We start from the raw sequence: 14,167 nt of genomic DNA, 5'->3' as shown, positions 1-14,167 counted from the left end.
ATACTGAAGCTGCCAGCAGCAGCATTTGATAAAATCGCCACCTGCTTAAGTCTACTGTATTATTTCAATATGTTTCCTGCTTTATCTTGGACTGTAGACTGAAGTTTGTAGACCACAAATTCCATAGAGAAAATCAGTGTTTTTAGCACACCAGGACACAGACAGACAGACAGACGACTTTATTAATCCCTTTGGGAGGTTCCCTCGGGGAAATTAACAGCTCCAGCATCCACACACAGCACTGTTAAAATTAGAGTCACACTTTACAGGAGGAATAAAAGCTGTACTGACACTGAAGCTGATGGTCTACTACTGCCTCATTTGGTCTGTTTGTGTCACTTAGGTACATTTAACTGAAGGAGATCAAACACCTGCGTCACAAAATAATTATTTTGAACATACTGATGGAGGCAACATGGCCTCAGTCACTCCTGCGTGCTGTGACGTAAAATTACTGAATTTCCCTATGGACTTTGGTGCAGGGAGTGAGACAAACATCAGATTTCAGCCTCCCAAAGCTTTCTCACTGTGAGGAAAGATGTTCTGTAAACTTAAGCAGGTGAAGATGTCGAGTCTTGTGTTCAGCAGATAAAATCAACTCCAGGTTTTGGTCCTGACAAGGCCAATGTTTATGCCAGAATAAGTACACTCGCACACAGACGTTGAGCAGAATGTTGGGAGGAAATTACTGCAGCAACCTTGAGAGTCTTCCTCTGTGAAATGTTCCCAAGTTATCAAGGTTATGAAGCAGGTACAAACACAATGTAATTAGTTTTCTGCAACTTTGAGCAGACTCTTACATCATGTTCCCATCACTCAGATTCCAGCGACGCCGCGTTTCCCACAGAAACCACGTCAAACCTTGGAAAAGAAAAAAAAAGTACTTTGATTCTAACTCCTCTGCTGATCTGCAGCTCAGACACTGTGAGAGCAAACAGAGAGGAGACCAGGGAACTCATTACGCCAGGTTTTGTTTTTAGACGGATGACAAGCACGTCCCATTGGACCACGACAAAGGAGAAAACGTCTTTTCTCCTCAACTATTCTGTTCTAATTCTAGCACGTACAAGAGCGCGCTGTGTTTCCGTCGTGGTACGGTTCGGTTTTACCTGGTGGGCGGGGTGTGGGCGGGGTGTGGGCTGAACGACGTCATCAAAGGTGACGCAACAGACAACATGGCTGGCTGCTGTTTGCTGGCATCTTCTTCTCAGTGCTCATTTAAAATGGCCTCGATTTCCGTGAGATATTTATGCCAGTCGCGAAGGGAGCGACGTTGTTCTGTCGCCCAATCAGTTGACTGTCATGGGTGAAGCTCCACCCCGACCTGACGTGCCATTTTACTCTGGTACTCAAAGGGAGATGGATACGGAGTATTAGGGCCAAACTGAGAAGATTTTTTTATTTTGTTTTAATATTACAAGAATAAAGGTGTAATTTTTACGAGAATAAAGATTTAAGATTTTATCATTATCTAATGTATTATTATTATTATTATTACTCTGTGTGATTCTTTCTTCCAAATAGTCTGCGCTTCTTTTACAAGTCCTGATGATAAAGATAATACGGTGCTGATGTGCTAAAAATATTAAGTATTCATTTATTTGTGAAGCCCAAATAAAAATGTAACTTCACTAATTCTCCGTTGTATATTCCTAATGGAAAGCCAAAAAAAAAAGACAGTTTTGGAGAAAAATAAAAATTTTTGAACACAGCAGACAAGCTTTATGTGCATGCTCCACATCTTTGGTTTTTGTTGAATTATTGTGGCAATGTTACAGCGCCACATACAGGCCGGGCATATATACTTCAGCACTGAGAGTCATGTTGGTGCGGGTTTCACGTGTATGAAGACATTTCTTCATACAATTTATCAAAAAAACCTTTGAAAAAGATTGCAAAAGTAAAGTTCTGTTTCCGTGTCAGAACAGCTAACAGAGGAAAACAACGCACACTGCACAGGAATTTGACAAAAGGATTTCCTCTCTCCGTCTTTCCCTCCGCAAGCTGTCTCCACCTTTTCAGAGCAGTGCCATCTAGTGGCAGTACTGAATCCTGTCTTTCTCCCACCTAGCTACACCTGGTTGAAATGTCGTCACGATAAGTTCTAGTTCTGTCTTGCATACATCGAGTGATAGAAGCTCATGGAAAACAACCATGAACCTCACATTTTAATCTTCAACACACAAATGTTAAATTGGTGCAGATTGCATCATAAATTATATCAACAGCAACAACAAAACTCAACAACTCAAATTGCAAACAAAGTCAAAATCCGGAGCTGACAGTGAGGAGAGCTGACAACACACAGTCAAAACACATTCCTGAGGGAAACGCAGAGCAGTTTATGGTGACACGCAGTGACGGCTCATGAGTTACGACGCCCCAAACTCAGCCGTTGTTGCAAGTGAGTGCCGGTTGTGTGGATGGAGTTGAGCTGCGGTTTTGTGTGGGGGACAGAATGTGTTTGTGTGTTTGGAGGAAGTCTTACAGTTCAAGTCAGTCCAACTCTTCCCTAACTTTTTTGCTGCGTAGTGAAGACAGCTGTGTGGGGCTGTATCGCGTCCAGATTCAGGTTACTTTTCCATTCCTCTGTGAACAGTGTGACACATCAATGTGACGCTTCACGGTGTCTCCTCGTCCCTGCTGTTGGCTTCAGCCCACACATCACACTGCAGCACTGACAAAAACCCAGCAGCAGCTTTACCAAAGAAAATGTTCTCGTAGGTGGACTAAATCAACAATGTGCAGAAGCTCCTGATTCATCCTGAAAACACTAGCAGTTCTGTATATTGTTACACTGACACGAGTAATAATTGCAGCCACTTTTAAAATAGATTTATGCCATGGCTGCCAGTGGTGGAATTTAGGTGGTTACTTAAGTACAAGTAAAAGTACTGGTCTAAAAATGTACTCAAGTTAAAGTAAAAATAGTAGTTTGTTTAAAATTTACCCAGACTTAAGGTTACTTAGTTACTTTCTCAACAAAGTCGGGGTTCTTTCTTGTGTCGTGCAAAAAGGACAAGGACACACAAATCTCACATGAATTAGATTTTAATTAAAGGCAAACCTTTAGAAATTAAAGTGCTGACAAAATAAAATATGTAAAGACATAATGTGTCAGTCAAAATGGGTCAAAGGTCACAAATGCTTTCACTTTCTCACTCACTCAGGGACCTTAATTAACGCCAATTCACCTGTCCTCGTCATTCACCTGTCCTCGTCATTCACCTGTCCTCGTCATTCACCTGTCCTCATAATTAACCTGTCCTTGTCATTCACCTGTCCTCGTCATTCACCTGTCCTCGTCATTCACCTGTCCTCGTCATTCACCTGTCCTCTCCTCGTCATTCACTGCCAAAGTTTCCAGTGTGTAAATTAAATCATTTTTAAATTGTGATTAAAAACATAACAAAGTACAGTACTTCCAAATAAGCATACTTGAGTAAAAGTATGTTTACAAATGAGTTCATAAAGTACACAAAGAACCTACTCAATTACAGTAACACAAGTAAACCTGTGTGAGGATCAACTCTCCTCTACTAGAATGAGGAAAAACAGGTTTACGTATTTAAAGAGCATTTCTAAACAGATTGCACCTCTGGCTGACCTTTGACCCGTGTCCACACTGGTCAGCGGTGAACTGTGTTGAGTTGAGTTCATCGCTGTGGGGATGAAATCAGCCCATCTTTGGCGCAGAAGCGTAGCGTTACCGGTTTATGGTTCGTCTTAGGATTTAAATGGTTTGTGAATGTGTTTTGACAGATAAACGATCCGCTGTCTGTCATCAGACCCTAATGAGATTAAACCGAGGGGAGGGACCGCGTTTAGATGACCGCAAAAACTCACGGCCTGGAAGGCTGAGTAAACCGTGGTATGATGTGCAGTAAGTGATTATTATTATTATTGTATGTGTAGGGTTTGAGATGCATATCTGTGGCTCCACAGAGGAACTGAGTGGAATCATGTGAATCACAGTACAGTAAAACCCGAGTCATTCCTGTGGTGTCATTTTTCGTCATCTTCTTCAGAAACAATCGAGGGATTGTTCTGTCGGGAAAGGACGGTTCATCCCATAGATTATTGTCCCTGGATTGAAGCACTTTTATACAGTACAATATTGTAACTCTGATGTCATGAAGTTCAATTCAACCAACTAGTTGTCTGACAGACGTTAAGTTGAAGGATGAAATCACAGCTGCGGTAAACAAATCAAATTTCAGCCGGGGTTTGAATATTGAATCATGTGAAATTTTGTTATTGTTTGAATTTAATTTGTATTTTTTTGGCTGCTCTCATCGGGATCACCACAGCGGATTTTGGTCATATCCACATATGACAACATTTTCAGATGAAAATGATCCGTGTCCAGACGAGCGGTCCAGCTCTCTGTCAGCAGGAAAAACCATTCAGTTACAGCTGCAGCTTTTATGTGTTGGTGTAAACAGGAAGCAGATTCTCTGTCCTGCAGTTATTTGTGTACTAAAAACACTAAAGGGAAACTTTGAGTGATAAAGGAGCTTTACATTCACAGCTCATAGTCGAGTTGTGGACAATTAAGCATGCTTCATTTTCATTTGGTCAATTCAAAAGCGAACGGAGAACAGGTTATTGACCTGGGGCTATGTTGTTTCTCCTTGAAATCAATTTTCAATCATCATATACTAGTTTTGGTCTAGATGTAAGAGTTTAAAGTGGCAGTAACGTTTTTGGGCAGCATTACACGTGTCAGTCTACACAGTGAAAGTGAGTATCTGCATTATTGTTTCCAAAGGCTCAGTTTGGTATTATTCTTATTTTAACCACAAAAAGGGCCAGAAATTATCCTGTGAGTCAGTACTTTTGTCCAGAATAACTTTCAGTATCTGGCAGTTGAATTTTAGAATAGTGCATTAACAATTTAAAATGAAGAAAAACAATAAGTTACATTTAGCATGTTAAATTTGAAATATGAACAGTATAACACTTATTTAAAATTTGAGTTTTATTCTCAATGTTCAAATAATGGAGACTATGTACAGGAATTTTTCCCAACTCTCTGGTGACAAAGACGCTGATTCGCCGGCTTCCTACAACAGCGCAAGTGAAATTACCGTAATAACCACATGTTGTGCTTTGACATGCAACTTCTCAGCTTTCAGAAACCCCTGGAATTTTTCCGATAGCACAAACCGTCGCGTAATTACTGTAATGCAAAGTGCGCTTGCGCAAACGTGTCGTCTGCGATACGCTCAGCGTTAAAGGGTTTTAAGTGAAAACAGTATGGATGTAGCCTTTTTTACACCAGATAAACACCTTCCACTTATTCTGCCTTAGAACCTGAACAAGGACTTCAGACATTGGTTGGATATTTAAGGGAAACTGGGGTTTGAATCCCTGACTCTCTGGTTGGAAGGCATTCCACCACTGATCCACCAGCTCACCTTGCCATATAAAAACATTTAATAAGGGACGTTAAACACACTAAACAGGTTCCCTTCGATTTTGGACAAGCCGTAGTTGGTTCTGAGACAGGTTAAGGGTGTTAAGGTTAAGGTGTTTGTTTGAATTCACCAGGATTTCAACAACTTAAAGGTTTTTTTAGATGCATTTAAGGACTCTCGCTGTATGAAGCACGGAATATATGGTAAAAGTTCAAACAGATCCACTCTAACATGAACATAAATCTTTCAAATATCCTTGTATTTGTCCTTGAATAAGATAAATGGAAAGAATAATTGGAGTTTTTGAGGACAAAGCCAGTAGATTTTTAATGCAGCAGTTACAGCAAATGAAACCTTTACTTAAAGAGCAGACATAACCTCGGGGCTAAAAGTTTCATGACTAGCTTATAAACTTAAGGATTTGACTTTGCTGCAGAAATATCATTTTATAACTCGTCTCAGCCTTCCTGAGATGGAAGAGATTTTGTCTCCCCACCTCCTCCTGTTGGAGCTCACTATATCTGAGCCAGATCTCTATTCAGCGCACGGCTGCTGTGCATCAGCCTGAAATCTTCAAAGTGCGGACGGATCCTCTCATCTCACCTCAGATGTGTGGAGAGATGCCTGCTGAAGAGGCGCGACTTCAAATCTGAATTAAATGAGTCAACTAAAGGAGGGATGTTGACCCACAGAAAGCCTCAGATTGAGGTTAGTCTCCGAGGAAATGGAGCCAGAGATTATGGAGAAATGTGACACAGAGAAGGAGGCCGACTGAGGTTTAAGTGGAATATTAGGATCTCTCCAAGTAACACATGCGAGGCACTTTGCTCAGATGAAGTTCACATGTCATAGGCGTTGTCACTTTAAAAAGGAACATGTTAATTCCTACAGAAGCTCCTCGCGCTTGTCATTTCCAAATCCTACATGTTCTCGAGGTCATTTTTGCAGCTAAATTACAGAGTGCAAGCAGAACGGATGACATATGCAGTCAAGGATTGAGTAATTCAACATTAGCTGATCTTAATTAGGGTTGCAACTAACAATTAATTTATTTTCTCAATTAATAAAATATTCTTTGATTAATTGATCAATTGATTAATTGACAATGATTAATATTCTTCTATTCTCTAGTCCATAAAATGTAGGAAAATGTTGAAAAATGCAAATCAGTGTTTACCAAACCTGGAAATCATGATGTTCTCAAATGTCTTGACGTTTTAATTATTTTTTTTGTCAAATGGAGCAAAGAAACCAGAAAATATTCACATTTAAGAAGCTGAAAAATCAGAAAGCTTGTATTAAACATGTGACGTTGTTGGGAGGTTTAGCTGTGTGTAGAGCTCTGGAAGATGACGTCACGCAATCCTTGGCATTTCTTTAGTCACTTTTATGAATCACTGCCATTTTTGACATCTTTGCAGTATTGTCAATGTTTTTGCTTTATTGTCACTCTCTCTGCTTGTGTAAAAGTGAGTCATTTCTTTTAAAATGTGTTTTTCTTTAAGCTCAACCAAGGACAAGGACAGCAAATGATCAAAGGCGAGATGTCCTATATACAGTATATGGACAAAAGGGACCATTACAGGGACTGTAATGACATTTTCAAATACATATACAGTACTTGGTCACCCATTTTGTGAATTTGTGTCCATTCATTCTGTAGAGCATTTACAAGGTAAGGCTCTGATGTAGGACGAGAAGACCTGGTTCACAATCTCTGTTCCAGTTTATCCCAAAGGTGCTCAATGTGGTCAGGACTGTGTGGGGACAGTCAAGTTCTTCCTCGCCAAACCTCAAAGCCAAACCATGTCTTTATAGTCCTTTCTTTGGGCACTGTGGCACAGTCATGTTGGTTGGAATAGAAAGGGGTCTTTCTTCAAACTGGTTTTGCAACTGTAGCATTGTCCATAAGGAACCGTTAGGATTGTGCGTCATTGGAGATAAGGAGCCTAGACCAAAGCCTGATTGACCAAATACTGATGTCCATATAGTATACTTGGTATGAGTTAAATTATTGTTATTGAATACTTGAATGTATTGTCAGTGTCAAATAAATCTGTCCCGTAGACAGACCGGTATGTCTAGTCACTGTATACTAATGAGGTCATTATAGAATGTCAAAAACACGTATAGCTTCTGACCTGAAACCCGATCTCAGCCACGTATTACAGCAACAGAGACTTCAGAATGTTCGGTCATTGCTATTTAAAAACCTTGACGGTGAAATGTCACTGCGAGCCGTCAACACGTTCGGTGACGCTTTAACTCCGGCCACATAAGAACTCATCTGCTGCCTGTAACTGATTTACCACACGGTAATCAGATACACTTCAGTCTGTATCACCAACACACACAACACCATCATCATCATCATCAACACCCCCTGGCCCTCTCTCTCTCTCTCAATGTACACGCAGACATATGTATGGAAACAATGCAATGGTGACAGATTACAGTATGTAACCAGGTACGAGACCTGTCTGAGTGGATTTGGGCTAAAGTTAAAGGTCAAAAATGCAATAGCTGAGCACGCATGTCAGACCAAAACACAAAAATGACCATGTCAGCAAATACCAGTAAGCTATTCAGGTCAGTCACCAATGACAACACACATGTAACATACTACATCAAGTTACTTATGAGTCTGTGAGTCAACATTATGGCAAATAACTGCAGTAAAACGCCACAAATAAGAAGAAAATTCAATCTTTTTGAGCTCCTAGAGCTCTACATTATGAAATTCTAGAAAGATATTAAGTCAGGTCTTACCTTACCCCTTGAAGCCTTTTTAGCCAAAGAAAACAGCCATGTTTGTAATGTAGAAACCAGTGTGGGACAACTCCAGGGTAAGTGCAGGTAAAATCCAAGTTTAATGTAGAAAAACAAAGTCAGTCGCAAAGAAAAAATAACAAAGCAGAGGGCTCAAGGGCTAAATTAAAAAAAAATCAAACAAACATGGGGGGAAAACATGGACACAAGGAGCCAACAAACATCAAGAATAAAGGGGGAAAAGGAGAGTATGTACACTTCAGGAGGCGGGGAGAGACAACGAGACACAGGTGAAGCTAATTAGGGCGTGGCAGGTAATCACACACAGGTGGTGAAGTGACATGAAACAACACCAGAGGTGAGTATTCAAGCTGAAGAGGAAGTGTCAACATAAAAACCGGAAGTCCACAAAATCTACAGGGAGACAAACACAAAGTAAAGAATTTTCCCAGATTTACTGTTACCTCCAAGAAAATGGAGCATGTTGCCACAGCATGTTGTAAAGCTATGGTAACAACAGCAAAACTTTTCTACAGTCAATTAAACATACGCCCAAAAGTGGTGCACAGCTATTTCCAGGTGCTGAAGATTTTTTTTTTTAGATGTTTAATCTCCCACAAAAACATGCTACATCTTTCTACGTGTACCATTTCGTAGGAGTTGATTTTCAAGACTAAAATGGAACTGGGCCTTTGACCTATTTTCAGACTCTATGGCAACACGCTTGTTTATCGCCGCATTCAAGTACTCGTTAACAGGTTGTGAATATTTGACACATTTGACTGCATCATATGTGTATACAACATCGAGCAACATCGAGTTCTACTTCTCAACTGACATTTTCTGACATGAAGCTACGAACAGCAGCGACGTCTTGAAACCCTGGTAAATGTTACATTTCTACATTGTGTACAGAAAAAAAAAGGATTTGAGGCACAATTGTTACTGGAAGCAGAAGGAGGAGGAGAAGGAGGAGGAGGAGGGGTTGGTGGCAAGATGTCCACCAAGTAGCAGACCACAGTTGAAGGCCAAACACGGCAAGAGATTTGTTGCAGATTGATGCAGAGTTATGTGGACGTTCTGGTGTCTTTTTATGGCGAGGACGTTCAGGCCTTGTTTATAGTCACGCGAGACACTTGCAGCGCAGACCCACACGTGATGGGAGGAGCCGCAGAAGTGTTTATGGTCGGAGTGCAATTTCCAACACTGTATCCCGCTCTTAGCCACTCATGTGACTTTGGTTTTCACACATCTAATGAGCTACATTTAAAGCAGTAAGCATGTGACCGACGAGGGAGTTACACGTAGCTTCTTCCCTGTCTTACTTTGTTAATTACGCCAAAAAAAGAAGCTCCTCTCTCTCCAAGACTCCAGAACCATCTGGTCACATATTTATGATCCATCGAGCTGCTTATAAACACAAATCTGTTCTGCCAGTCCTCCCTCACAGGCATCCATTGCAAGCAAGCAAAAAGCTCAACAGTGCTTGACATTGCACTGTGAAAGGTTCTGGAGCCCTTGCAGCCAACTGCTGGTGACGACATCATTTCTGGTGTGCAGAATGCAAGTATAAACCAGACTTTACGCTATGAGGTCCTCTTCTATCTCTAAAACGGTGCCCAAACCACATCCACCAGCAAGAAATGGTTCTCATTACGCTGAGATCGTCATTTTAGCCTAAAGCTTACAGAATGTACGTTTGCAAAAAAATTTATCATGTTGAAAAGGAAAACAAACAAACAAACAAACAAACAAACATCTATAATCTGTATGCATGTTGCTTTTGGCCTCACGTGTGCTGTGCTGTATATCTGACACAGTAGCTGAAGCTTTACATCAGAGCTTGTTTTTCAAACACATCACAGGGAGGCCGGGCCTCATCTCCTGCCGCCTGCTGTGTTCCACCAAACACGGGCTTTCCCGAGGCTGCGAGCGGCGGCTTTGACCTGATTTATACTCCGGTAGTGTCTTCTGCCTGACCTTCACAAACTGCCAGTGCTGCTGTTGCAGGGCCTGCCCCTGCCTGTCACCATCAGAGGGGCAGTGGACAAGGAACCCCCCCAAAAAATGAGTGCTGTACCTTGTATAACACCAGCATGTGTACGACTGGCACGATTATACAATATCCAGCTCTCATTATAAGCTCTAGCAGACGCACAATCTTGTTTTTATATCTTAGTGAGGACACATTATATTTATTTATAAAGCCTGGTAGCTCAGTTGGGCTAGTCTACGTGCCAGTGTGTCCTTGGGCAAGACACTTAACCCCACGTTGCTCCTGACAGCTAAGTCTGCAGCGTGTGAACGGTAATGAAAGATGAGTAATAGAAAATGCGTGAGGGGGTGTACGGCAAAACTGTAGTGTAAAGCAGCTTTGAGCGGTCACCAAGACTAGAAAAGCGCTCTATAAATGCAGATGATTTACCATTTAAAAACAACAAAGTGCTGTACATCAGCGAAATATAAAATGTAGAAAAATACGACCTAAAAGACCGTAAAAAACAACGAATCAGACATTGAAACAATAAAATATGTATAAAAACACCACAAAGAAACAAGTTATACAATAATAATAATAAAAATAGGTCAAATCAACGTCTCATACTGGGTCAAAGGCCAAAGTATAAAAATGTGAAATGCATAATGCATTCCCTAACCCTAACCTTAACCATCAAAATTAAGTGCAGAGCCCTAACCTAAACTCTATTCTAACCCTGAAACTCCTGAAAAAGACTGTTAAATTTGTGGGACTCAGACAAAATGTCACCACAAGGTCAAAATGTCCTCACTAAGATGGGTTTGTAAGTTTTATTGCACCTCACAAAGATATACAAAAAAGTACAAACACACACTTCTTCTCTTCTTACAAGACACTGCATGTCTTAACAAAGCATTATCCCTTAACCTTAACCTTAACCACAATTCACAACTACTTCCTCAGAAATGAGGTTCTGCCTCTGTAGGACCAGGTCCTGATCTCCATGAGGACTACTGGGTCTGGTGAAATTGACTCAAGCTGATGTTGAACTTATGCCATTGCTTTATTTTTCACTGAGGAGGAGGAGGAGGAGGAGGAGGATGGGGCATAAGAACTGTTTGGAGTTGTAAGGCCCGCCTCTTGCTTGATATGATTAACTGTCTGAGCCAAGTGTGATGAGAACCACGACTTCATGCCTCTCACTCAAAGACAGCTGGGATAAAAAAAGACATTTTTAAACCTCATTCCGATGTGACTTGAGTAGAATAACACTGTTGTTCCTCATGCGTCTTCTGAAGCCTGAGGTCCCTTAATGGAAAGGACTCATCCCATGACCAGTGTTAAGTAAATGTGTGGCAGCCTGTGGGGTGTTACATTGCATGTGTGTGTTCCCTTCACACTGATTGGTTTCCTGTCTTTTGCAGCGACGTCTTTCCTGCCATTCAAACGCCTTTAGTCTTGGTAAACAGCCAGGCCATTATGTTCGTACGTACGTACGTCCGTCCGTCCATCTGGCCGCTGCCTCCTCTCAGACTGACCAGCTGTGCAGGGGTCGAGACAAAACAACACACTTTTATACAGAAGTGAAACTCACCGGGTCAGTAAACAAGTCACTGGAGGTGGAGTTATTTAGGACGGCTGTTTGAAATGTATTTAATTTCATTTGACAACATGCACCTCTGACATTCACAGGAGGATATTATTGACACGCTGTGTTGGTCAGAGGAATAAACTCTGGTATGATTTCAAGGAAACCACCGACATTTCTATCCAGTCACACTCCTCACCAGATGGTGGCAGTAACACACTAATCTGGCTATTTGCCAAAGGACGACAGAGGAAGAAGAGGAAGAGGAGATGGCGCTCTGTGTTGAAAAATGATCCGTAAATAGAAAACACAGTGTCTGCTCTTCGTCTTCAAAAGCACACACGTGGCTGCAGCGTTGACTCACACACACGTGGCCTGCGTTAGAACAACGCTGTTGTGACACTGAAATAATAATGATAATCTGGGAAGAGTCATAATCCAGCTGGTGGAGGAATTGCAGTGTGCAACATGCAGGAGGATTTATTACTGAATAGTGAATGTGCTGCACATATGTATTGAGAATATGTGTAAAAATAAGTTCATAATAAAAATAGCATTTGGGATTTTTAGCCTTAGAATAAGACTTTTAAATGCACTTTTTTTTGCTTTATGAAGGCAACTATGTTGTGCTGCCACGTTTCTACAGCCCTAATGGACAAAGTGTGTGTTTTCATTACGGGAAAGAAGAACAGCTTGCTGCCTTCTAACAAAATAAACATCTGTATCTATGAGAACTTCATCATTCCATGGCCAACTCGACGTCCTTGTTAACGAGAACCTCCTTTCTGGTATGCAGAGGCCACCATACTGTAGTTCCTTTACACACTTGGTAAATGTAGACATGAGCAGAGAAGTCCAGCCGACCATTCATCTCTGATTGAGCCAGACATCCCTGTCAGAAACCTGTATTCTCTTGAATGGCCACTAGGGGGGCTCTCCACCGGTTTGAAATTAGCCGACTTCTTACTTAATTAAGAACAACGGTGAACATTTTCCTGTGGAGATTATAGTTTTAATTACTAGTGTTGGATCTTATTCAGTACAGTATGGCGTCCATTTTGTCATTTCTGTTACCAATAGACCATAAAGTGTTAAAGGAGTTCAAGACTTAGTCTTTAGTCTTTATATCTTGTTGTAGTTGGGGTTTTTTCTGCATTACTGCTTCTATTCTTGACACGAGTAAAACGATCCCTCCCTGGTTTCCAAATAGACATAAGTGACTGGGTATCGGGTAAACAGTGTACATTACAACACTAAGGGTAATATATTAAGGTCTCCTATTTGCCTTTTGACCTGATTCCTATAAGAAAAGAAACTCCTCTTACACTGAAAGTCTTATAATTGCTTCATTGCTCGCCTGAAGTGTTTACTCTGTTGGAGGAAATTGCAGCCACTCTGCTTGAAGCCCCCGCCCCCACTGTGTGTTAACACATTTATAGAAAAAAAAACAACCTAGTTCAGAAACTCAAATGTATGTCAGTCTTTGTCTTTAACCACTGTGAATAAAAAGTAACAAGGACAGGATGTTAACTATACTATTTTTAACATTGATGTCGCGTCTGAGCAAACTCACGCTCATGTGATGCAGCTGAAAGCTATGAAATGATCCCGGTGATCAGGGAAATTACAAATGTTCTGAACATTTCAGTTCACTTTAACTATTGAAAGAAAATGAATGAAGTCATTCACTCATTCACTCAAAGACTCAGGGGCCTAGCGTTGGCCGGGGAGACAGATAGCGGCTCACTCTCGTCAGTGATAAGACCAGAAACCACCCTTCTTCCGAATTTGTCTGCGCTGAGCCTCCGCAGTGATACTGCCCTGACGTTTGAGAAGATTACACAAGAGCTGATGCAACGCGGTCTACAGTAGGACTTTTTTTGTAGGGCATCGAACACCTGCGGCACATCTGGAGAGGCGCCAAGAACAGGCACAAAAAAAGGGCTTGTGTTCAATAATAGACGCGTGATATTAATGGACTTCCATAAATAGATGTGAGTGACACACGCGTCCGTCTCTGCACGGACTTGACAGAGCAGTCAAAGCCCAGTGAGGGTGAGTGGTCACACTGGTACTGAAACTAAAACGTGGATGCAGCCTCTGTCGCAGTTTCACTGACCCTCGGCTCATAGAACACACACATCAACCTGCAGGCCTTTGTTTTGATTCATATGTGGAATGATATCGCAGAAAAAAAAGGACAGGATATTTTTCTTGCCTTGACCTGTGAACTCTACAGATTACCAGTCACAGAAGTTGTGCTGATGACTGCAGTTAAAGAAGAGAGCCTCCAGCTCGTGTCCTCCTCCCTCTTTCCAGAGGAAACACGCCCCACCCGGCCATTGTTCTCCTGAACTCTCAGGTCATTAGCATCAGAGTTGTGGTCATGCAGTTACAGGAAGAAAGATACCA

This window comes from Solea solea, chromosome 20 (genome assembly GCF_958295425.1).
Source record: "Solea solea chromosome 20, fSolSol10.1, whole genome shotgun sequence".
NCBI lineage: Eukaryota > Metazoa > Chordata > Actinopteri > Pleuronectiformes > Soleidae > Solea > Solea solea.
Note: the sequence above shows the minus strand (reverse complement) of the source record.